Source organism: Sinohyriopsis cumingii, chromosome 4, assembly GCF_028554795.1.
Source record: "Sinohyriopsis cumingii isolate HCF-2022 chromosome 4, ASM2855479v2, whole genome shotgun sequence".
Taxonomy (NCBI): domain Eukaryota; kingdom Metazoa; phylum Mollusca; class Bivalvia; order Unionida; family Unionidae; genus Sinohyriopsis; species Sinohyriopsis cumingii.
In genome coordinates, this window is record NC_142964.1 from 94570337 (window position 1) to 94594727 (window position 24391).

Consider the following 24391-nt stretch of genomic DNA (forward strand, 5'->3'; position numbering starts at 1 on the left):
GGATTTTATTCTTAAAACCATAAGTTCATATTTTTTTCATTTTTACAGAATTTTTCCTGGGGAAATAAATTATTATATTTTTCAAAGCTTGTTGTTTTCACTCCTTCTTGTGTTACTGTTTATTCAAACCTAAACACATATCATAAGAAATGTGATTCATTTCTGCATTTCATAATTTGCTTTACTCTAGCTTTGATGCCTAAGGTTCATCAAAGTTGATTTCAGTGTGGGTTTTTAAAAATGCTTTTATGCACTTATATCAGTCATATCACTACGGTGCCTGCAGTATGGCAGTTTATAGTGATGTCTAGCACTGGGGCATCATGTCGCAGACATGTAGCATATATGCTACCACCCAGTCACACTATCCTGACACCAAGCCAACCAGTCCTAACACTAACCTCTTAATGCTAAGTGCCTAGTAAGGCAGCTGTTACCATTTTTGTAAGTCTTTGGTATGATTCGGCCAGGGTTCAAACCCACAACCTCCTGCTTCCGAGGCAGATGTTCTAACCATATAAACACATGAAAGGGAGCTTTATAACTTAGTTCAGTTTATGGTAAACCAGATATTGCAGATGGACTAAACAAAAAAGGAACACAATGAATAAAGAACCACAATGATTCCATGACAAAGAAGGAATAGAAGGAACCAGTTTTTGTCATTGCAGTGACTAGTGCTGCTTTAAAGTTAATGCAGGTTTCAGCATGTACAATAGTTGAGATGTAACAACTATGGACATAGGTTAAGAAATAACTGCTGTAAACTTCATACTTAGTCAAAATGACCGGAGTCCACAAGTACTTTTGGTTCAGATATTTGAAGATAAACATATTTAGCCTTGACTGACACAGTGGGTATTATTCATCTCATGCATTACAGGGTATCAGATGTTGGAAAATTCCAAAGAGTAGATGGAAAATCTTTATGTCTGTGTTAGGTGACCATGCCCATTTCCGTAGTACAAAATTATAAGGGACTGACCATTTAATTTTTGGTGCTGGGGTTGGGTGAGTGGGATGATTTTTTAAAATTCCTTTTACTGCAGTATAATTAATTTTGTCAACTAATATAGTGGATATAATGTTTTATTTCACTATAAATTAGAACAAAAATATTTATTTCAGTTTTCTTGATAGCTGGATACATATCATTCTCATTCCCAGAAAATTAAAATTCGGTCCCTAAGTTTTTATCAATCTAATTTGTCCTGCTATGTCATGATCAACATGCCAAAATAGATTTTTTTTAGTTCAAAGATGACGTGATGAGGTAAATTAATTTTATTAAGCCAAAACAGAAAGCAGAGCTTACCATATTAGTTTTCAATATCAGCATTGTTCCCTGGTCAGTCATTACAGCTGAAGTGAAGACAATTTTAAAATCTGGAAAAATAGTCTCTTGTGCCATAACCTGTATCTAGCCTTTCATGCAAACGTAATATAATGGTCATATGCATTACTGATGTGCACAGTAGTAAAACTTCATACCAAAATATGGCTTTGCAGTAAAACAGGTTAAATACACAGGTCACCTCCTTCATTTCAATAGCCATGCACCTTGATAAATTAAAAAGTACATCATGATGTTTGGGGAAACAAAACATGCATATTTATGTTTCCAAGGTGACTGTCTGCTACTAAATACATTGTTATGTTTACATACTGTACAGAAAACGAGATCATACTGGTATCCCTTGTTCACGATTATCTCGATAAATCCTTAAGGGATATGTGGTCCTCCACATCAAGGGAATTGGTCCCTTATGCCTACTTGTACTACTGAACCAGGAGTAGATGCTGCGGTTTCTGTGATGCCGTTACCTTCCTCATCAGATGGTATCAGCCAGGAAGGCTAGATGTGTGGTACATTCTAGGAAATATAAACTGCCTCATCTTCGCACTGGAGCATCTGGTACATATGGAGCTCTTACTTGCAATGATGAACGATGGACAGTGGGGCATAGTCCTCTTTTGTCACCACCCCAGAAAGATACAGTGAAGCCCAGCCACTCTCCTGTTTGGAGTGTACCATATGATGGTGCCATATCTATTCTGGTCAACTTCAATGAATTCAGCGTGGAAATAGCTCCCAGGATGCATCCTGTCTGGCCCACCAGCTCCCTTCAGTGGGATGAGGAAGGGATCTGGTCCACCATTTACCATCTCTTACCCGCAGACATGTACCTGAAGCTGTCTGGAACACAGGCTAAAAAAATTCTTTTCATTTTGGGAATAACCCCACCATCAAGAACCTCTTGTTTTCACCAAACCAGTCTGGTGAAGTTAAAGGAGGAGGTGCACACCCTTTTATAGAAAGGGTCAGTTGAGAGGGTTCTGAACAATTATCTCCCACAGTCTACTCTAAAATATTCATTCATTCATAAAAAGTTGGATGTTTAGTCTCATAATCGATCTATTCCCTTTAAATTGGTTTCTTCTTGAGGAATCTTTCAAGACAGAGATCGTATAATCAGTCTGGAATGCAATGCATTCTTCAGATTGGACAGTCTCTCGACCTTCAAAATTTCAAAATGCATACATGCACATCCCTATATTTCCTCCACATCACTTATACCTCAAGTTTTACTTGATCAGAAAGTGTTCCATTTCTGGCTTCTGCCATTTGAAATTACTACCATGTACGGAGTCTTCACTTGAGATATCATGGGTAACATTAGCAATATGCCTGTGAATACTGGGAACTCCAATTATACAGTATTTCAATGACTGGCTGAGCCACAATGTTGCTATATGTGCTCTCATCAGTTTCTCCTTCTCACAAGGTGAAAACTACAGAGATTTCCTGTCAGCTCTGATTCCATTCATGGATGAATCAGGACAGATTTCTGACTGAAGACTTTGTGCACACACCCAACCCTCATTCATATCAGATTCCATTTGGGGCGCTCATTTAGAACAGGAGGGCAGTATCCTCCAGGGTCATTGGGACTCTGGATGAATCAACCCTCCACATCAACAATCGAGAAATTAAAGCCGTATTGCTACCTTTGCAAGGGTGTTCAGACAGAGTATGGTGTCAACACGACTGTCATAGCTTATTTTCGACATCAGGGACATTTTTGCAGTTCAAAAAGAATTTGTGCACCTTACTGTTTAAAACCATTAATTATGACCTGTAAGTTATAGCTTTTTCTAATGTGTGAGCTTGGCTGATATTTTGAGTAGTGTCAGGGAATAAGAGGCATCAATGACCATCTCCCCCCTTGCCTCCGCATTTTATCTGAATTTGTTTTATGTAGAGTGCATTATAGAGGAGTTTTCTAGTGTAATAACTTTTGACTTAGTTATGTAATTGTGTCCTATGCTACTGAATTTGTGTTATATAGAGTGCATTATAGAGGAGTTTTCTAGGGTAATAACTTTTGACTTAGTTATGTAATTGTGTCCTATGCTACTGAATTTGTGTTATATAGAGTGCATTATAGAGGAGTTTTCTGGTGTAATAACTTTTGACCTGGTTATGTAATTGTGTCCTATGCTACTGAATTGGTGGGAGAAAAAAGTTAGCTTACAGACATATGCAAACTGCTCATTAATGTAAGATATGTCTGGTGGATGAAAATCCAAACTAAATTAACCCCTTTTGTAAAATGTTGGAAATATAATAATAATCATGTATATTCATCCAATTTAAAGGAAGATAAACATTGGATGCATACAGCTGGGCATGCTACCCTAGACCAAGTTTGATGTTAATGTTTACAATGATTTTCCATATCATTTACTATATAATTTTAGCACTGCCTGCAATTTACCAAAGTCTCTAATTATGTATACACCATTGATCCAGATAAAATATCGTAATTCTTTTATTCTTTGTAATGAGAAATTCGCATTACATATATATATATATATATATATATATATATATATATATATATATATATATATATATATATATATATATATATATATGATTCATCTAAATATAATGGTTAATATTTATATATGTGATTATTACTTCATACAGCAGGAAAATAGAAAATGTAGACAAACCCACAAACATTTTCAAAGGGTAATGGTACATCCTTGAAAGCTAGGAGCAAGCCAACTACTGTAGGGCTACAAAGCTGCACCGTTCAAGCCCCTGACAAGAGATAAAGTTGAGTCTTTATTGTTGAGAACCTGGGTTTGTTCATCACTTTAGTATATAAGAAACAAGTTAGTGGTGATAACAAATATTTTAATTTAATAAAGGTAAGTACTCTATGCAGGACAAGATGTAAGTAGAGGAAACTATCTAATTCAAAAGAACAATATAATTAGCTTTGTATGGCAAAATATGATAAAAATCTCAGCATCATACATTCTTTTTTATAAAGAAGAAATCACAAATTAAGAAGAAATCACATTTATTTGCATCTGTAGATAACATGCATCATAGAACTTTCAAAATTAGCTTTTTGTTCAAGTTTGTGTTTATGGCAGAACAGAAGCATGTTTTTGCATTGATGGCAACAGTTAAAATGTTATGAGTTTCTTCTGTGGCAGTTTCTTTTTCTCAGGGTTTTATATAATGGGAGACTATATCATTGCACAGTTACTAAGTGAGACATGCTGAATCTAACACCCTTGCTACTATATTTAGTTGCCATTGTAGAGAGAGAAGTGTGGTAGAGGATTTGGTTTAATCACCTCATGCATGCAAGATGTTTCTAGATCTGACCATGTTTGCCGATCTTGTGACCTGTAGAATGGTTATGAAAATATGAATGGTTTAGTATGTGGTAATTAAATATTTCATCTCAATCCATTTATCTATTAATCAGACAGTCTCTCTAATGCACTATTCATCTCAGTTAATCTTTTTATCAGACAGTCTCTCTAGCTATGCATTGTTCATCTCAGTCGATCTTTTTATCAGACATTCTAGCTATGCATTGTTCATCTCAGTCGATCTTTTTATCAAACAGTCTTTCTCGATAGATAATGTTGATCTCATTCCATCTGTCATTTTATCAAACAGTCTCTCTCGATAGATAATGTTCATCTCATTCCATCTGTCATTTTATCAAACAGTCTCTCAATAGATAATGTTCATCTCATTCCATCTGTCATTTTATCAGACAGTCTCTGGCTAGGAAAATAATATTTTCATCTTAATCTATTTATCAGTCAGTCAATCTAGCTAGGTAATGTAATATTTTTATCTCAGTACATCTGTCTATTTTTCAGTCAGTCAATCTAGCTAGCTAATGTAATATTTTTATCTCAGTACATCTGTCTATTTTTCAGTCAGTCAGTCTAGCTAGCTAATGTAATATTTTTATATCAGTACATCTGTCTATTTTTCAGTCAGTCAATCTAGCTAGCTAATGTAATATTTTTATATCAGTACATCTGTCTATTTTTCAGTCAGTCAATCTAGCTAGCTAATGTAACATTTTTATATCAGTACATCTGTCTATTTTTCAGTCAATCAATCTAGCTAGCTAATGTAATATTTTATATCTCACTACATCTGTCTGTTTATCAGTCAGTCGCTCTAACTAGGTAGCTGCCTTACCATCCACAATTAAATTGTAAATAGTCACCTTGTGGACAGGTCAGAATTAATCTTTATAAACATATGGCCTATAGCCCTATATATTGATCCGGGACACCCATCTGGGCAACACAAGAGATGATGGATGGACAGAGCACAAGAATTAGCAAGAGAAAGTAGAAGCAGTATTTAGAATTTAGACAGTAGTTGTTTGCTATAATATTGCCTATAACAATAAAGATTAAACTCTCACCATTTAAAACATAAGTATATGTGACTTAGTCATAACTGATCATTATATACAGAAACACTAATTTTTGGGACCACATACAGGAACCACTAACCACAATGAATAAGGTAACCACTATATACAGAAACTGTCTATGGGACCATCTACAGTAACTACTGCCCACATTAAGAAAGTAACCACTCTATATAGAAATGTTGTTGTTGTTGGGTTTAATGCCATTTTTCAGTACATGCTAGGTTATACATGGCAGCAGTATTTCTAACAGAGAAAGAACATGGGAAGACCCCAGGAAGAGTCACTGACCCATGGAAAGCTATTAACTGGCAAGCTTTCTCATATACCACCTAGACTGAGGCAAGATTTGAACTCACACATACACAGATGAGATATTTGAGTGATCTGTGAAAATAAGTGCCTGAGACCACTCAGCCATCTGGGTCTCACTACAGAAACACCGTGTTTGGGAGCATTTACTACAACCACTGCACTGAGAAAGTAACCTCTATATACAGAAACACTATGTATATGGGACCTTTAACTGTAACCACTAATCACAATGAGCAATTAACCACTATATACAGAAACACTGTATATGGGACCATTTACCAAAACCATACAGAACAGGTAACCACTGTATACAGGAATATTATGTATATGGGACCATTTACCAAAATCACACAGAACAGGTAACCACTATATACAGAAACACTATGTATATGGGACCATTTACCAAAATCACACAAAACAGGTAATCACTATATACAGAAACATTATGTATATGGACAATTGATTGTAACCACTAAACACATTGAGCAGGTAACCACCATATACAGAAACACTATGTATGTGGGACCATTTACTGTAACCACTAACCACACTGAGCAGGTAACTTTTACATTTGCAAACACTATATACTGTAATCACAAACCACATTAGGCAAGTAATGACACTATATACACAAACACTATCTACCGGGGACCAATTACTGTAACCACAAAACACACTAAGCAAGTAATCACTATATACAGTAAATAAATTTATGTATCAACATGTGATAGGACTGTGAGGACTGGATTCAGAGTTCAAACCTGTATTTGTGTTCACATCTATATAAAATTTAATCAAAGCGGCTTAGTGACCATTATAAGCAGGTAACCAGCTTGAGATGGAGCTGATGACAGATACAGGTTTGACTCTCGCACTGCATACCTTGTATCAGTATATCTTACAAAGGTGGATCCAATATTATTTTTCTACAAGGTATTTATTTTGTGTTGTGGTGGCTCATTTTATAGCAACTTCCTCTTTTTGGTTGCAAATTATAATTTAATTGGGGTTTGATTCAACCGTCCAAAATCTCATTTTGATCTCTTAATGTTTAATCATATTACTTGTAGGTCAGTCAAAATATTTTTTATTTGAATTCATGTTTGATTTCATCATAAGAATGAAACAGGCTTACTCTCAATGCCTCTTTGAATAAACTTGTAATGCCCTTACTTCAATAAATAATGTAATACCCTGCATATGTAGTAGGTACGTTTGTAGGTTATTGAATAGGTTATTGGATTGCTAAGTAGTACAACTTGGAAGTCAAAAACACATTCAATCTATTTCAAAGCTAGTCAAATATTCTGAAGCCTAATACACTGGTTAACACACTTAGTGAAAATATGTACTTGTACTCTCTCTCTCTCATAGGGGTTCATTATGACATTATGTACCATTAATTCCTTTGAACATAGTGGTACAAAAAGCACAGTGCCTCACCATGATACAAATTAATGACATCAATTACTACTAATTTGTCTTATCTTCCACTGCCTGTCATACTGTTTAAAAATCAACAATATAATCTGTGAACCTAATCTGTTTTCTTGATTTCCCTTAGGTGAAAGGACTTGAAAGGTTGATGTTCATACTGGGTCACTGATGACTGTATCAGTAAATAGCCTTTGGCCAGAAATCCAAGTGTTTGAAAAGAAATTATTTAATGTGTACCTCATTATTTTGGTGGCAGTTGGATGCTATCAAGGTTGAGGTCACACTGTTTGATTTCTCTCTCTCACACAGTGCATGACTGTATCACATGGGCAGTCTAAGTTGTCAGTCATTATTAGTTCATGTATGCCTTGAGTCAAATCGTGTGATTAATAGCCTTATATTGACATTTAAATGCTCCAGGTAAATTCAATGTATATCTGTTTATGAATTTCCTGTATTTTTCGCTTTCAGTTATAGATAACAAATTCTGACTTAACACTTGAATTGGACATCAGAACTAAATGGTAAGTGTTAAATATGTAATATTTTAATAGATCCTAATTATCATGATAGATCACCTGTATTCAATTTAAATTGCATTCAGGGTAAATTTATTATTACATCTAGGTGTGAATGTATTGTAACAACAATTCAAACATTTACAAAGAAAATCATAGTTATTTTCAAAATCAAATGGGTGTTCATTGATTATAGGGTAGTGAGTTCCTCTCCATGACACACTCTTGTCAAGTGTATCGACTTCAACACCCTGTGAGACAAACGATTTTTAAAAAAAATCATTCAACAAACTTTATGATCATAAACTATGCGAGCAAATTTGGAACTTTTTGAGGGAATGCAGATTATATAACAAATTTTAACCAAATGTTTTATGGATTTTACATGTTTTGCTGTTATTTTTTATTTAATATACCTTTTGCATCATTTTAGCACTTGTACCTTTCTTATTTGATCCTGCAGTACTGCTGCTTCATGTTTATGTTTCTATGGAAGGGTTTATATTAAAATAATTTGCGTCATTATTTTTAATGGGAACTGTATAGCCATTAGTGTGCTAATGTGCCATTAAATGCTAATACATACATATATACATATCTTGGTCTAGAAGGTGGAACTATGAGATAATAAGCTATCCCTTCCCCCTCTTCTCTGTGTTATTTGGGCACTTTTCCAGTTGAATGAAGATGTATGAAAATATATATCATTTATAAACGGCTTGTAAATGCCAGAGAAGTTTCAATTTAAAATTCATGATATAATACATTACACAGACATAAGGCTAGTATGTTAATTTAGTATCCCCATTTTTGGGGACATAGTATATACATTTCTATCCATCCATCTGTCAATCACATTTTTGTCTCGGTGCTCTATAATGCTTAAGCCATTTGTGATTAAGGTATGAAATGTGATATACATATACATCACCGTTTGAAGCTGTGTTATTATACCACATTGGGGGCAGGGGTGGGGAATAGATCTTGAAGGTTATGGTCATGGTTTAGTATTACAAGTTTTCTATCATGCTTTCTCATACCCACTATAACTTTAAAGTCACTTGAGATTAAGGGATGAAACTTGGTATATATTGTTAAAAGGTATGCAGTTTGCCACATTGGGAGACTTGAATATTAAGGTCATGGCTCCATATTTTAAGTGTCCCATCACACTCTTCATGACATTCTCTATCTTTAAAAGCTGTTATTAAAGAATTAAATTTGGTATGCTTATTTCATCATCCCTAGAAGATGTCCTGCATCCCATAAATGGAGACTGATCTTCCAGTTCAGGATCAGGGTTAAATATTTTGTTTTCCATCATGTGATTCTATCATCTCTAAGTTTAAAGTCATTTGTGAATAATAGATGAAACTTGGTATATTTTTATACATCATCTTTAGACCGTCTGTTGTGTATCATACTGGGTTCACATAATATAGGGGTCAAGGTCACTGCTCAGTGTTATAAGTTTTCCATAACACTTTCCCTTCTGCTTAAGAACTGTTTTAGATCAATCTTTGCACAATCATACATCATCCCTAGAAAGCGTGCTGCATACCACATTGGACTAATGTTTTTATGGTCAAGGTCATGGAATACTATTATAAGTTTCAATCACATTTTCATTTTCTTCTGTAAATTTAGAGCTGTTTGAGATTATGGGATGTGACTTGATATGCGGGGCTCCATGTGGCCGAGTGGTCTAAAGCACTCACCATTATGAATCATTGCCATCTCACCTCTGTCTGCATGGATTTGAGTCTTGAGTTCGGCCAATGTGGGTACGTGAGAAAGCTTGCCAGTAGCTTCTCGTGGGTTGGTCGTTCTTTCCGGGGTTTTCCCGGGTTCTTCCTCCACTATTTATACTGGCCAAATTGTATAGCCTATCTTGTGTTAAAAAATGGCATTAAACCCTAAAAAAAATAATAACAAGAACAAGAAACTTAATATGCCTATGCATCCCCATTAGAAGGTCAATGGCTTTGGGGTTCTATTTTGAAGGTTCAGAACATGGCTCATTATCTTAAGTTTTCCATGGCACTTTCTTTTCTGCTCCATAAGTTTTAGAACCTTGTGTTACACTTAGTAAATTATCATCAGAAGACTTGATGTGAGCCACACTGAGCTTCTTTAAGTCAAAGTCACATCTCAATATTTTAAGTTTTCCACCACCCCTTCAAGTCCACTCCATAACTTTAGATCTGTTTGAGCTTAATAAATGCAAGATGGTATAAATATATATAATCATTAGCAATTGTATCACATACCACAATTGGGGTCATATCTTTAAAGTCAATTTCATGGTGTAATGTCTTGAATTTTCCGTTACTCTTTTTTTTCTTCACTTTATAACTTTATAGCCATGTGAGATTAAAGGATAAAACTTTGTACAACCAAATCTCATGAATAGATTGTATGTTACATGCCACATTTGGGGTTCAATCCTCAAGGTCAAGGTCACATGTCAATAACTTGGATTTCAGTCACATTTTTCTTAATGTTTTCTAACTTAAGCAGTATTTTAAATAAACAGATTCAACTTGACATTTTTATTAATTGTCATTTAAAATGTGTTGCATTCCACATTTAGGTCCAATACACAGGGTCAGGGTCACAGGTAAGTATTTTAAGGTTACTGTTGTTTCTGTTTTATATCCTAAAAACTATTTGTTGTTATGGGAATGAACCATGGCACCCTTACACTTTGTAATTTGTAGCATTTTATATGTCAGAGACAAAATTTGATCTTATTAGTATAGGTTACTAATCAATTGTGTTTACCCCTTTTCTGCACTTTTACTCTAATGTCCTTTAAGGGATAGGGTCATCAGACTAGTTTATCTCTATATTTGCCCAGTAACTTGACAGCTTTGCCTAGGACATAGCCAGTTTTAATTACTATCAATTTGTGTGACCTTGCCAATGTAGGCTGGGGACAAAATTGCTGAATTTGCTTGTATACATTATAAAATTAATTATGACCTCCAGGTGATCAGACGAAACAATTCAAGTTAATGGTCATAAATGGGGTTCTTGGCTTCTTCTAGTTTGAGTGATTCCAGAATGTTTCATCCAATCATATTCTAGGAAAAATGAGATTAAAATAAGTGATAGTTAATTACATCATACCATATAGAATTTATTTATTTTGAGATGTTTTAAAATTGTGGACTTCCTGGGGTAATGTAAATGATATTAGTTTCTTTGAAGTCATTCAAAATTTAATTAAAGATTGAAACACATTTATTATCTTTTTAAATGAAAATTGTTTCTATCATATATTTTGTTAAATAGTATCAGACTGTTCTGTAAATTCTGTTATGGGGGTGGGGTCATTTTTGGATTGTAGCCTGAATTTGGTGGCTGTACTTGAGTCACAAAAAATTGATGGTGAATTGTTTATATCCTGTGTAAGACATGTTGATCATGTTTTTTCATGGTCAGTTTTAGATTTATGTTCTTTAGGGCACAATATATTAAAATTAATCTCTACAGAATTCTATGAATTTTATCTTATATAATATTTTTTATTAAACTGATATAAATGTTCCCATCAATAATTTGAACATATCTGGAAAAGTTAAAAAAAGAATGTCTTTGCCAAAAATTAAGATTATGGTTCTGGTAAAGTTTGCTAAATTTAACACAACGTTAAAGCTGTTACTTTGACTGAATAAAAGGCAGGCATAAAAAAGGGATGTTTCTTGTTATAAAACTGAACAAAAAGCAGGATATTTTTATATTCTTTGTAAATTTTTGGTGCAATTGACAAAAACAATTTCTGTCCAGGAAAGTTTTGACTTGTCCTGTGTGCCCAAACAAGGAATTATAATATCCAATTCCATTGCATCCATGAGTATACACTGAACATGATGCATATCTCCTTGTGATTAATTCTAAAGCATCCCCATAATAGATAGTATCATTCAAGGAGTTTTTATTTACTGCTGTAAACATGTGAACCTCCTAAGACAGTTATAATTCTTAAGCTACCATATGTACCCACTTATAAGATGAGTCCAACTGCAAACTGCACAGACCCAGCAGCTCTGCAGGTGCATTATGCCATGGCAGATCAAGATCTTTATTGTTTGCAGTTGACTTGACTTACAAGCAAGTACATATGGTATCATCAATGCCTCCCATCCTTCCTGTAAAGGTTTGCAAACTCCCATCTCCTGTTTTAATTTTTTTTCTTCAATACAACATTTCCAGGTCCACACAATCAATGTGCATACTGATCATGCTGTTTGTTTATTAGTAAAATCTCTGTTTTAAATGCCTGCATATATAACATAAGAATGCATATCATTTAAAGTGCCTTAGTGACCGAGCAATTAATTTAATGCTCCTTAGTGACCAGGAAATTCATTTAGAGTGCCTTAGTGAACTGACAATTCATTTAAAGTGCCTTAGTGACCAGCAATTCATTTAAAGTGCCTTAGTGACCAGGAAATTCATTTAAAGTGCCTTAGTGAACTGACAATTCATTTAAAGTGCCTTAGTGACCAGCAATTCATTTAAAGTGCCTTAGTGACCAGGAAATTCATTTAAAGTGCCTTAGTGAACTGACAATTCATTTAAAGTGCCTTAGTGACCAGCAATTCATTTAAAGTGCCTTAGTGACCAGGAAATTCATTTAAAGTGCCTTAGTGAGCAATCAATTCATTTAAAGTGCCTTAGTAACCTGTTCAATTCATTTAAAGTGCCTTAGTAAACTGACAATTCATTTAAAGTGCTTTATTTACCAGCAATTCATTTAAAGTGCCTTTACTGACCTAGCAATTCATTTAAAGTGCCTTAGTGACCAGCAATTCATTTAAAGTGCCTTTACTGACCTGGCAATTCATTTAAAGTGCCTTAGTGACCAGCAATTCATTTAAAGTGCCTTTACTGACCTGGCAATTCATTTAAAGTGCCTTAGTGAAGTGACAATTCATTTAAAGTGCCTTAGTGACCAGGCAATTCATTTAAAGTGCCTTAATGAGCAGGCAATTCATTTAAAGTGCCTTAGTGACCAGCTATTCATTTGAAGTCCCTTAGTGACCAGCAATTCATTTAAAGTGCCTTAGTGAACTGACAATTCATTTAAAGTGCCTTTGGTGACCTGGCAATTTATTTAAAGTGCCTTACGGACCTGACAATTCATTTAAAGCGCCTTAGTGACCTGGCAATTCATTTAAAGTGCCTTAGTGACCAGGCAATTCATTTAAAGTGACTTAATGATCAGGCAATTCATTTAAAGTGCCTTAGTGACCTGGCAATTCATTTAAAGTGACTTAGTGACCAGCAGTTCATTTAAAGTGACTTAACGACGAGGCATTTCATTTAAAGTGACCCAGTGACCAGCAATTAATTTAAAGTACCTTAGTAACCAGCAATTCATTTAAAGTGCCTTAGTGACCTGGCAATTCATTTAAAGTGACTTAGTGACCTGGCAATTCATTTAAAGTGACTAAGTGACCAGCAATTCATTTAAAGTGCCTTTGGTGACCTGGCAATTCATTTAATGTGCCTTAGTGACCAGCAATTCATATAAAGTGACTTCATGACCAGGCAATTCATTTAAAGTGACTTAGTGACCAGCAATACATTTAAAGTGCCTTAGTGACCTGGCAATTCATTTAGAGAGCCTTAGGGACTTGGCAATTCATTTAAAGTGACTTAGTGACCAGCAATTCAAGTTCCTTATGACCGGGCAATTCATTTAAAGTGCATTTTTGACTGGCAATTCATTTAAAGTGCCTTAGTGATCAGTGGTAATTTATTTAAAGTGCCTTAGTGACCAGCAATTCATTTAAAGTGCCATGGTGATCGGGCAATTCATTTAGAGTGCATTTGTGACCAGGCAATTCATTTAAAGTGTGATTAGTGACTGGGCAATTCATTTCAAGTGCCTTAGTGACCGGGCAATTCATTTAAAGTGCCTTAGTGTCCAGCAATTCATTTACAGTGCCTTTGGTGACCGGGCAATCCATTTAGAACACATTTGTGACTGGCAATTCATTTAAAGTGCCTAAGTGACCTGGCAATTCATCATTTCATCAACAAAAATACCCACTGAATACTTCAGAACATGCCAATCTTTGAAACATGGAGTGGTAAAGAAGTAAACAATACATGAAATGAAAATGGCAGCAAACGTCAATGGGATTAAATAGCTGTCCCAGAGAACCATGCAATAAGTACAACTTTACCATCTATTATGAATGGCCACAAAATATCAGAGACTCTCAGTAGCACTTTCAAAGGCTTTAAAATTAAAACAACATTAGCCTGGTTTCAAAGCTTGGTTTTGAAAAGAAAGATGTGGATCTTTGGTTTGTGCCACCTTTTTGGCAATATTCTGACAAATGATAGTGACTTTACACAACTGAGATTCTTTTAAATAATTTTTTTTTAAAAAGTGAAAGTTTTTAAATTTAAAAAAATGCTCAGTTCTTTCACTTTATAAATAAAAAATGGATTTAGAAAATTAACTATCAGCATCAGAAATGTTCCCATTGAAATCATTTACTTTTTGTCCATAATTTCTTATTTTTATGATGTAAAATACAATTTAATATTTTAGAACCCAGTTGCAACAAATGATATACTTCTAAACAGTTTTCACCAAGGCTTCAATGTGGATGTCATTTGACAAATTTGAAAAAAAAAGATATTCTGGGAGCAGAGGGGTGCTATTTTATTAGGCAGTTTAATTTTATAAATATTTTTTTTCATTTACTAAACTTTATTAAAATTTTAAATCAAGAACTTATTGTCAGTTTCATAATATTTTAATAAATACCTCAAATTTAAACTTTTTATCACATATTACTTTAAATAGGTTTAATCCTTGGAATTTTTCCACACAGACTCCTTTCACAATTGCCAGTGGCTGAAAAAAATGTTATTTTTTTAATGTTTAAATTTAAAAAGTTCTGCAAGGCATAAACAGTCCAGATAATTTTGAAGTTAACTTTCAATCAAATACACAAAACACTTAAACTATTTTCTCATCATGTATCAACCCAGGTAGTTATGTTACAAAATCAGGGACTTTTCTCACAATTTATTCCTTCTCTGCTACCAGTAATTTAGAAGAAATAAATAGATTAAAAATATACTCATGCCAAACTGCAGCAAGCCATATGCATCAAAGAGGGGTTTGTAAATATGTTCTGAATGGTTAATGCTGGAATAATAAATAAAGCTGATTTAGAAAGCAGAAGAATAGATCCATGGTATGTCCTACATTGTTTAGGAAAAATTATGATTAATTACTTTTATTTTACTCCTTTAAAAGGTGTGTGTTGAAAAAAATTTATTTGCATTATTATTATTATTTACACATAATTTTACTGACTGAAATTAAAATGTTTAGTGCATATACTAATCTAAAATGTATAGCAAAAAATTAGGACAATCCCGCTTGTTTACCTCCTTCCTGTTTTCAGTGACAGTCATTTTAAATTTTTAATTTTTAATTGTTTAAAAAATATAATCAGGTAAGCTTTAGCAAATCAAACACTGGCCAGAGTGTTATGATAAAGGTTAATGGGATATTTAATGTGTGACATTTTGCAAAAAGTTGATTTCACCAACAGGTGTGACATGTTTGTAAATGTTGATTTCAACAACAGGTGTGTGACATGTTTGTAAAAAGTTGATTTCAACAACAGGTGTGGCATGTTTGTAAATAATAGTTTTAGTTAACAAGATAATGGATCTCTGGCTTGTGCTATTTTAGTGAGATTTTGATTGAAAAATATTGTACTTCATGTTATATATATATATATATATATATATATATATATATATATATATATATATATATATATATATATATATATATATATATATATATATATATATATATAAAACTTTAAGTGAGTATTGAAGTGATATTAAAATGTACCTCTAAGTGGGAGAGGTAAAAGCAGGTAGATAACCTTGTACTTGTGAGACATTATACCTAGCATCAGTGGCCTTTCATGATAGTAGCTCAAATAATGTTTACATCTTGCTGTAAAAATTCACACTTGAGGTAGACATGTAACTTTTGATCTTACAGTGTTTCCATTACCAGCTGTATTATTTAATTCCCCGATAGGTTTATGTATATGTCACTAATGTTGTACACCAATGTCCTTGATCTTATTTCACGTATGACTATATCTTCATTTTGTCCCATCAATGTACACTGCAGTATAAAACAAAATCAACAGTTAATCAGAACTTGTGCTAGTAAGCTAGTTTTAAATGCATTTTGTGTTTTTAAAACCAGACATTAAGTAAGTCTGCATCATTAAAATCTTGAATTTTAGGCCCAAAATTATCATCCTTCATAAAAAAAGATTTTCCAGACTAAAAAAAAAAATCAAATCAAATATGGGAGTTGTGAAGGAGATTGAAACATTTCACCATAAATGCTATTCCTTTTAAGTATCCTGTAAATGTAGAAATCATATTTATACCTTGCTTAGGATAGAAGATATGTGTATACTTTGCAGATGATAGTGGATATGTGTATACTTTACTAAGAATAGTGGATATGTGTATACTTTACTAAGAATAGTGGATATGTGTATATTTTACTAAGAATAGTGGATATGTGTATACTTTGCAGATGATAGTGGATATGTGTATACTTTGCAGATGATAGTGGATATGTGTATACTTTGCAGAGGAGAATGGATATGCAATCATACTTTTCTGTGAATAATAGTGATGCAGTCCTGTTTAAATAGAAACTGTGACCAAGTTTATGCTACATCTCTAAGATAGGAAGTAATGACATTACATGCTTTACTGTACAGACAGTTGTGATAATTGTATTATGCTCTTGAATTATGTACTGGTTTGGCTGTTACATGCAACCTGATCATATGTAAAGATAAATATACTGAAATTAGTTGTTATTATTAGTATGTGTGTGTGTGTGTGTGTGTGTGTGTGTGTGTGTGTGTGTGTGTTAGTTCTTTATACATACTTAAACTGTTGTGTATGTCTACTGGTTTTACATGTATGCTGTTGATCCTTTAAACTTCTCAGATCACCAGTAGGTGATGTCAAAAAAGGGGCAAAGGTCAAAATCACCAAATTACCATATCACAGACATTTTACCAACCTAGATATTCAGAGTGGGATGGTTCAGGAGTGCAATAATTTGTGGGTACCTTTGTTATTTGAATTTGTTATAACCAGTCTGCCTCCAGTTGTCTTGCATGGTGATCAAAAAAGATTAATTGTTTACCTGTTCAATGTTTATTCTCCATTTTCAGTATTTTTATGCCAGTTATTGTACGATGTGGTACCTTTAGGAATCAGGATTTGATTCTTGAGTGAGATTGCATGAAATATGGCTACAATATTAATTCAAAGCACGTTGAAGGTTTTTGAATTAACAATGCTGTGCATACAGAGTTCAGGTTGTAGGAGTGTAGATGGCTAAGCATGATTGAATCTTATGGGTTATCTCACCTTGTTACCTTGCCTACAAGAGTCAATGAAACATTAAGTACTCTAATTTATCATGTTTATAGCAATAAATCAGAGAATACCATTTAAGTACAGGTCCCTTTTTTATCAGTAAGTGGCCATTATCCTATCTGTATTACATGGAAAGTAAATAGTAAGGATATATGTGATGCAGAGCATAATTTTATCTCCAATAGATATTTTAAAAAAAATTAATTTAAAACTTTTTATCTGATTTAGCAAGTCCCAACCTATTTTGTTTAAGAAATGTAGAGGAAACCTGGCACACTATTATAAACTGTTTTAGATCAACATGCTCCTCCTAAAACAAAATGAGTGAAACACCCTCAGAAACCTTGGCTCACAACAGAAATTAATGAAGCCAGACTTTTTTTTTTCTTTCTTCATAAAGTCAAGGATAAGCAATAACTATAAACTCTGGCATGAAAATGCACTGCTAACATTTAGTATGCTAAATGAATGCTTCAGAAAGGATCAGTTGAATATGCAAAGGGTCCAAAATGAAATGTGGAAAATTCTGAAGGATTTCACTCCAGATAGAAATGGTAAGATCCTACATCAAACTAATACTTGATGGACAATAATTGATGAAGACACCATATTGTTAACAGATTTAATGAGCTCTTCCTTAATTTAACAAATGTAACTTTAAAATATCAAATACTAAAATAAACAAATACAAAGTTAAAGGGTTTTATCGGGTCTAAAATCATGAAACATTTGTGTCATGTGTAGATCTAGTAAGTGAGCTGAAAAGTTACATTCTAAAAAAATCAACTTGAGTGGATCAGATAGGTCCATTAATCTTAAACATTTGTTTTGATATTATTGCTCCATCTCCTTCCTATATAATTAAAGCATTACTATGGAAATCTTCCTATCACAAATGAAGGCTTTAAAATCAAATCCAGATAATTATAAACCATTATCCATTCTGCCAACCATTTCTAAACTGTTTAAAAGTCATCTCTATGGTTACCTTTCAAAGTGCTATTTTATTCACTCATCCCAGTCAGGATTAAGACACAGCTACACCTGTCAGTTTGCACTAACAAAACTCACTGATGACTGGTTGCTTGATATGGACAGTGGGGAATTGGTTGGAACTATATATCTTGATTTTAAGGTGGATTTTGACTTAGTTGGCTTTGATATACATACATGTAAACTTGAAAAGTACAAATGTTCTGACTTATCATTCTCATGGCTCATATCATATATATGTGATAGAAGCCAACAATTTGGTATTGGTAACATTAAATTAGAACAAATGCCCATGAACAAAGGAGTTCCACAGGGATCTATTATATGGCCTGCATTATTCATATTGTTTATATATGACTTGCCACTGTATTACAACATTCAAGAACTTATCTATATGTCCTTATTAATTTAGCCTATCACATGTCCTTATTAATTTAGCCTACCACATGTCCTTATTAATTTTCAAAGCTAAGAACGACTGTTGCCCTCAATATTTGTATGATAGGTTTCATTTTAAGTCAGGAGAACAACACCAAGAACCAAAATTGAGATTTGTTACAAATGATCATTGCAGAACACCATATCCAAAAAGAAATACTTATAAAACAGCATTTGCTTACTCTGGTGGTATCTTATATCTCTCAGTAAATATTAGATCAGAAACAAATCTAAATGTGTTTAAGACAAAATTGCATAATGATAATCTGCAGTAGCAGTTGTCATTGTAATATTTAAATACCTGTACTCAAATTTTTACTCTGTTAAGGGACATCATGTACACTTTGTGCTTTTTATACCTAATGTGTCCTGAGGACTTCATAATAGTTACATGTTACTATCTGCTATACCCTCATAGAATAAAGTGTTTATTATTACTATAATTATTATTATTATTGTATATTTGAGAGGTGATGCTATAACAATAACAATGCATGGCACTGCTAAATGTCATAATTAGAATAAATATTGGACTGGTGATATGTTGGGGTGTGAATGAGTACCAAAACTACAATAGAGATTTACAACCATCTTTGCCAAGGATAATAACTGTGAAGAAAGGTTGAACTTTAGTTATAATTCTAATATGGTAAGTGACATACTTAGTTTTAATCATTCTGTTGCCCTTTTTAAAGATGGGTGACTTAACATGTGCCAACAAAATGCATCCTTCATGGAATTCTGCAGAAATGGTCTTCACTGACCTGACTAGACAACATTTTCACAGGCTTTTGCAGAGAAAAGGTCTCCAAAACAAAAAGAACAAAGCAAATCACATTTTGAGATGATTCTCCTTAAGTCTGAATATAACTCTGTCAAGCAATGTGGAGAGGTACTCAGTCAGTAAAATCTTAGAAGAATTCTGTGGAGTTCTTTTTGTTGAACATCTGTATAACTCTATATAATCCTTATGATGATAATGTCTGAGTGCCCTCCTTATCCATAAAATGAATGTGTTGTGTGAAAAACTTGAATATTTACTCCTAAACACACCTCCCATTCCCAGCACAGTTGTATTTTGAAAGCAACATTTTCATTAGTGTTAGACAAAAATAATTAGGGAGAGACCTTTCTTGACATGATGATATATGCCCATAAACTGTATGAACAGAAGTGGTGCATAGTTCATGGAAAAGCTCAACTTGGGGGCAGTTTATACTGTTTATTGTCATAGAGGGTATGAAATGGCATGCATCAGAGATAAACATCCACCCTTACACAAATTAATCAATTGACTCACAATAGCTAGGGTCATGTTGTGTTGAGAATCCTTTGTGGTAGAACTAGATCAGGTGAGAGACATTATTATGGAAATACCAAGGTTAATACCCTTCATTGCCTTGAATTAGAGTAACAACATCCAGCATCAGGACAGTTTAACAATTCAGAGCTCAGTCGCAGAACTAACATGTTTAAACTCATGTTGTCATTGAATATGTGACACTCCCTCAGAGTAGCACATATTGTTTACTATGCAAAAAGACATTCAGCAAGATCTTTGGGTAAATTTGAACTGCAGTACCTTCAGTCACTGTTGAGTACAAAGATGAACTCTAATACACCTTCAACCCCAAAGCAAACTGAACTAGTGAGAATAGCAAAGACTTCATCTAGTTAAGATTGGATTCCACTGTTAGATTATGTCTCTTTATTTAATGTGTGGCTATGAGTAGATAAATTTTGTCCCAATTGTATGACAGTGCTTTTTTAGCATTGCATGTACTGACTCCTCTTGGGACCTCAAAACACACTTCTGAGTCTCAAAAATCCCTCAGCACTGTCTGAGATGTTGGCAGGCATGTTATAAAATATAAAATAAAAACTTTTAAAAAATCAGCAGAGATACACATTGAAAGGAATTCAGTACCTCTGGAGAATTATATTGTGACATTGCAGTAATAACTCAGCAGACATGTTACAGCAGAAGATATGGACACCGTTATGGAAATAATTTCATAGTTCAGACCTGTAATGGAAAATAATTATTAACTCTGGTTACTTCCATGGAGTTCCATTGTGTTTCATGGAATTTTGTAGCAATATCACTTAAACTGCAATTTTAGTTCATATGGCCATAAGACCAAGTAAGCATATGGTTTGTTCCTGCATCTATTGCATGTCATCCATCATCAGTCATTTGTCCAGTAGCAAAAGCTTGTTATCACTGCTGAAGCCATATTTCTTACCTGATTTCAACCAGACATGAAATACTGGCTAATATCATTTAAAGCATGCATTAGTTCATTAATGAGCAAGATCCATGCATATTAATATGGTGATCTTGTATTTCATTGTCTGACCTTGTTAATTCTCTGGAGGTGAGTTTCTGAACTGATTTTGCACACCATTGGAACATATGCTTAAATCATCAAGATCTCAGACAATTTTGATAATGAGATACACACATATTAATGAGGTGATCTTCAATCAGATTGTTACCACTCTGGAAGCCATGTTTCTGATCCAATTTAAATTGTGTTTGAAATATGGGTGTATATTATCAAGATCTTGATACACCCAAGTGGAGTACCCATGAGATATGAGGCTAGGCAACTAAGAGGTAATTTCCACAAAAGAAAATGGAGAAATAAAGCTAAGCACCTCATAGAAGAATACTATAAACAGGCTATGAGTATTAAGACATTGTGGAAGCATCTAAAAGAGCTGAACCCACCCAAAAACAGTTGTTTTCCCCCTAGACCAGTGCTGTCCAACCTTTCTGACACCATGGGCCACTGAAAAATGTTTTTCTTGAAGCCGAGGGCCGCAGCAGAAAACTAAAAAGCAATGACTATATAGCTGCTCAAGCTCTGGCAGGCCATTTAAAACCAGCCCACAGGCTACATGCAGCCTGCTGGCTGCGGGTTGGACAGCACTGCCCTAGATTAAATCAAAATGATGACACAGCAACATCTGTGCAAGACTTTGCTGAAATGTTCAATAATTTCTTCAAAAGCATCTCCAATTATATGTTCAGAACCAGACTAACATACCAGTTGAGCTTGATGCTCTTCTATTATTTGTAAGAGCTAAACTTTCTGATGATAAATATTTGTCAGTACTAGCTTATGTTAGTGAAGTTGATGTTTTTAATATGCTCAGTAAATTGAGTATTATTAAATCATATGGTTTGGATGGTATTGGTCCACAAATTCTTAAAATTGCTGCAATAAATAACAAAGTCATTAATGGATATCATAAACTTAAGTATAATGAATTGTAATTTTCCTAGAGATACCTTGAAATGCACAAAGTTTACACCTATCTTTAAGAAAGGAGAAAAGGAGGATCCTGGGAATAACAGACCAATATCCATTATACCTATCTATTATCCAGATCATTTGAAAAGCAAGTAATTATGCAGGTAGATGAATTTTTGGAAACTTACTCTTCATTTCATAAGGCACAATCAGGATTTAGAAAGTACCACTCATGCTTAACAGAACTTACCAAATTAACTGATCTTTAGCTACAAGAAATGGATAGTGGTTTTATGACTCAGATTATTTTCCTTGATTTCAAAAAAGCCTTTGATCTCATTGATCAAGAAATTCTGCTACCCTTCCAATCAGTCTGCACTATAGCTGATGTCAACACTGCCTTGGACAAATGGTATCAGATGTTCAATGCAGTCTTAGACAAGCATGCCCCAATTAAAACAAAAAGGGTTAAACACCAAATTACACCCAAGTGGATTACCCCTGAGATCAATGAGGCTAGGCACCTAAGAGATAATTTCCACAAGAAAAAAGACATGAAAAGCTATAGAAAGTGGAGAAATAAAACCAAGCACCTGATAGATAAGGCAAAAGAGAACTACTATAAACAGGCTATTAATGAAAGTAAGAGTACCAAAACATTGTGGAAGCATCTAAAAGAGCTGAACCCATGCAAGAACAGTTGTCTTCCCCCTAGACTTAAGCAAAATGATGATATAGCAACATCTGTACAAGACATTGTGGAAATGTTCAACAATTTCTTCATAAGCATCTCCAGTAAGAGTATTCAGAACCAGACTAACATCCCAATTGAACTTGATGCTCTTCTATTATCTATAAGAGCTAAAATTCCTGATGATAATTATTTTTCAATAGCTAATGTTAGTGAAGCTGATGTTTTTGATATGCTAATTAAGGTTAATATTAATAAATCCTCTGGATTGGATGGTATTGGTCCATGAATTCTTAAAATTGCTGCACCAGTAATAACAAAGTCACTAACGCATATCATAAATTTAAGTATAATGAGTGGTAATTTTCCAGAAACATTGAAATGTGCAAAGGTTACACCTATCTTTAAGAAAGGAGAAAAGGAGGATCCAGGAAATTACAGACCAATATCAATTCTACCTGTATTGTCAAAACTATTTGAAAAGCATGTAGCCATTCAGGTCTATAAATTTTTCGAAACATACTCTCTATTTCATAAAGGTCAATCAGGATTTAGAAAATACCACTCATGCCAAACAGAACTTACCAAATTAATTGATCTTTGGCTGAAGGAAATGGACAATGGACATATGACTGGGATTGTTTTCCTTGACTTCAAGAAAGCCTTTGATCTTGTTGATCATGAAATTCTGCTGCAAAAGTTGAACTGTTACAGATTTGACAATCCTTCTTTAAAATGGTTTCGATCATACCTAAACCAAACGTCTGAACAAGTAAGCATTGACAATATTAGCTCACAAACTTGCACTATTCATTCAGGGGTCCCTCAATGCTCTGTTTTAGGTTCTCTCCTTTTTCCTATCTATGTAAATGATCTACCATTAAATAACAAATCCACAAATACAGATTTGTTTGCATATGATGCAACCTTGTATAGATCTAGCTCTGACACTGAAGTTATCCAAAATAGATTCAGACCTTATTAGAGTTCAAAATTGGGCACAACAAAATAGGATGGTAATTAATGAAGGTAAGAAAAAATGTATGATTTTAGGGATATGTATTACAAAAGCTACACAAGTTAGGGAACCCAGAACTATCTCTTCAAATAAATAATCATCAATTGATAATGTTAAACATGAAAAGCTTGTAGGTCTGTCTGTAGATAATAATTTACAATGGGATGACCATGTTGATAAGCTTTGTAAAACAATGTCATTCAAAATCAGCAGAAACGAGAAATATTTCCCTATAGAAATTCGCAATCTATACTACAATTCATACATTCTTCCAAAAATGGATTCTTATTCAAATGTATGGGGAAAGTGTGCCAAATCTCAGCTTGAAGAGATTACAAAACTTCAGAAACAGGCAGCCTGCACTATTTTAGATGCATTTATTGATCATATCTCAAAAGCATTGTTTACATAACTAAAATAGTTCACAATATATGAAAGGACATATTTTCACAAGGCAGTTGTTATATTTAAAT

At 33.8% G+C, this 24391-nt stretch overlaps 1 protein-coding gene across 1 annotated transcript in view; it reads left to right on the forward strand.

The window, feature by feature from the left end:
- Positions 1-6900: 6900 nt before the first annotated feature.
- Positions 6901-24391, forward strand: part of LOC149801701 (uncharacterized) — a 94243-nt gene continuing 76752 nt past the window's right edge. Inside the window, exons 1-2 of the mRNA XM_089955971.1 lie at positions 6901-7019; positions 7995-8047. The gene's annotated coding sequence lies outside the window, so the exon portion shown is untranslated. The remainder of the gene's footprint in view (positions 7020-7994; positions 8048-24391) is intronic.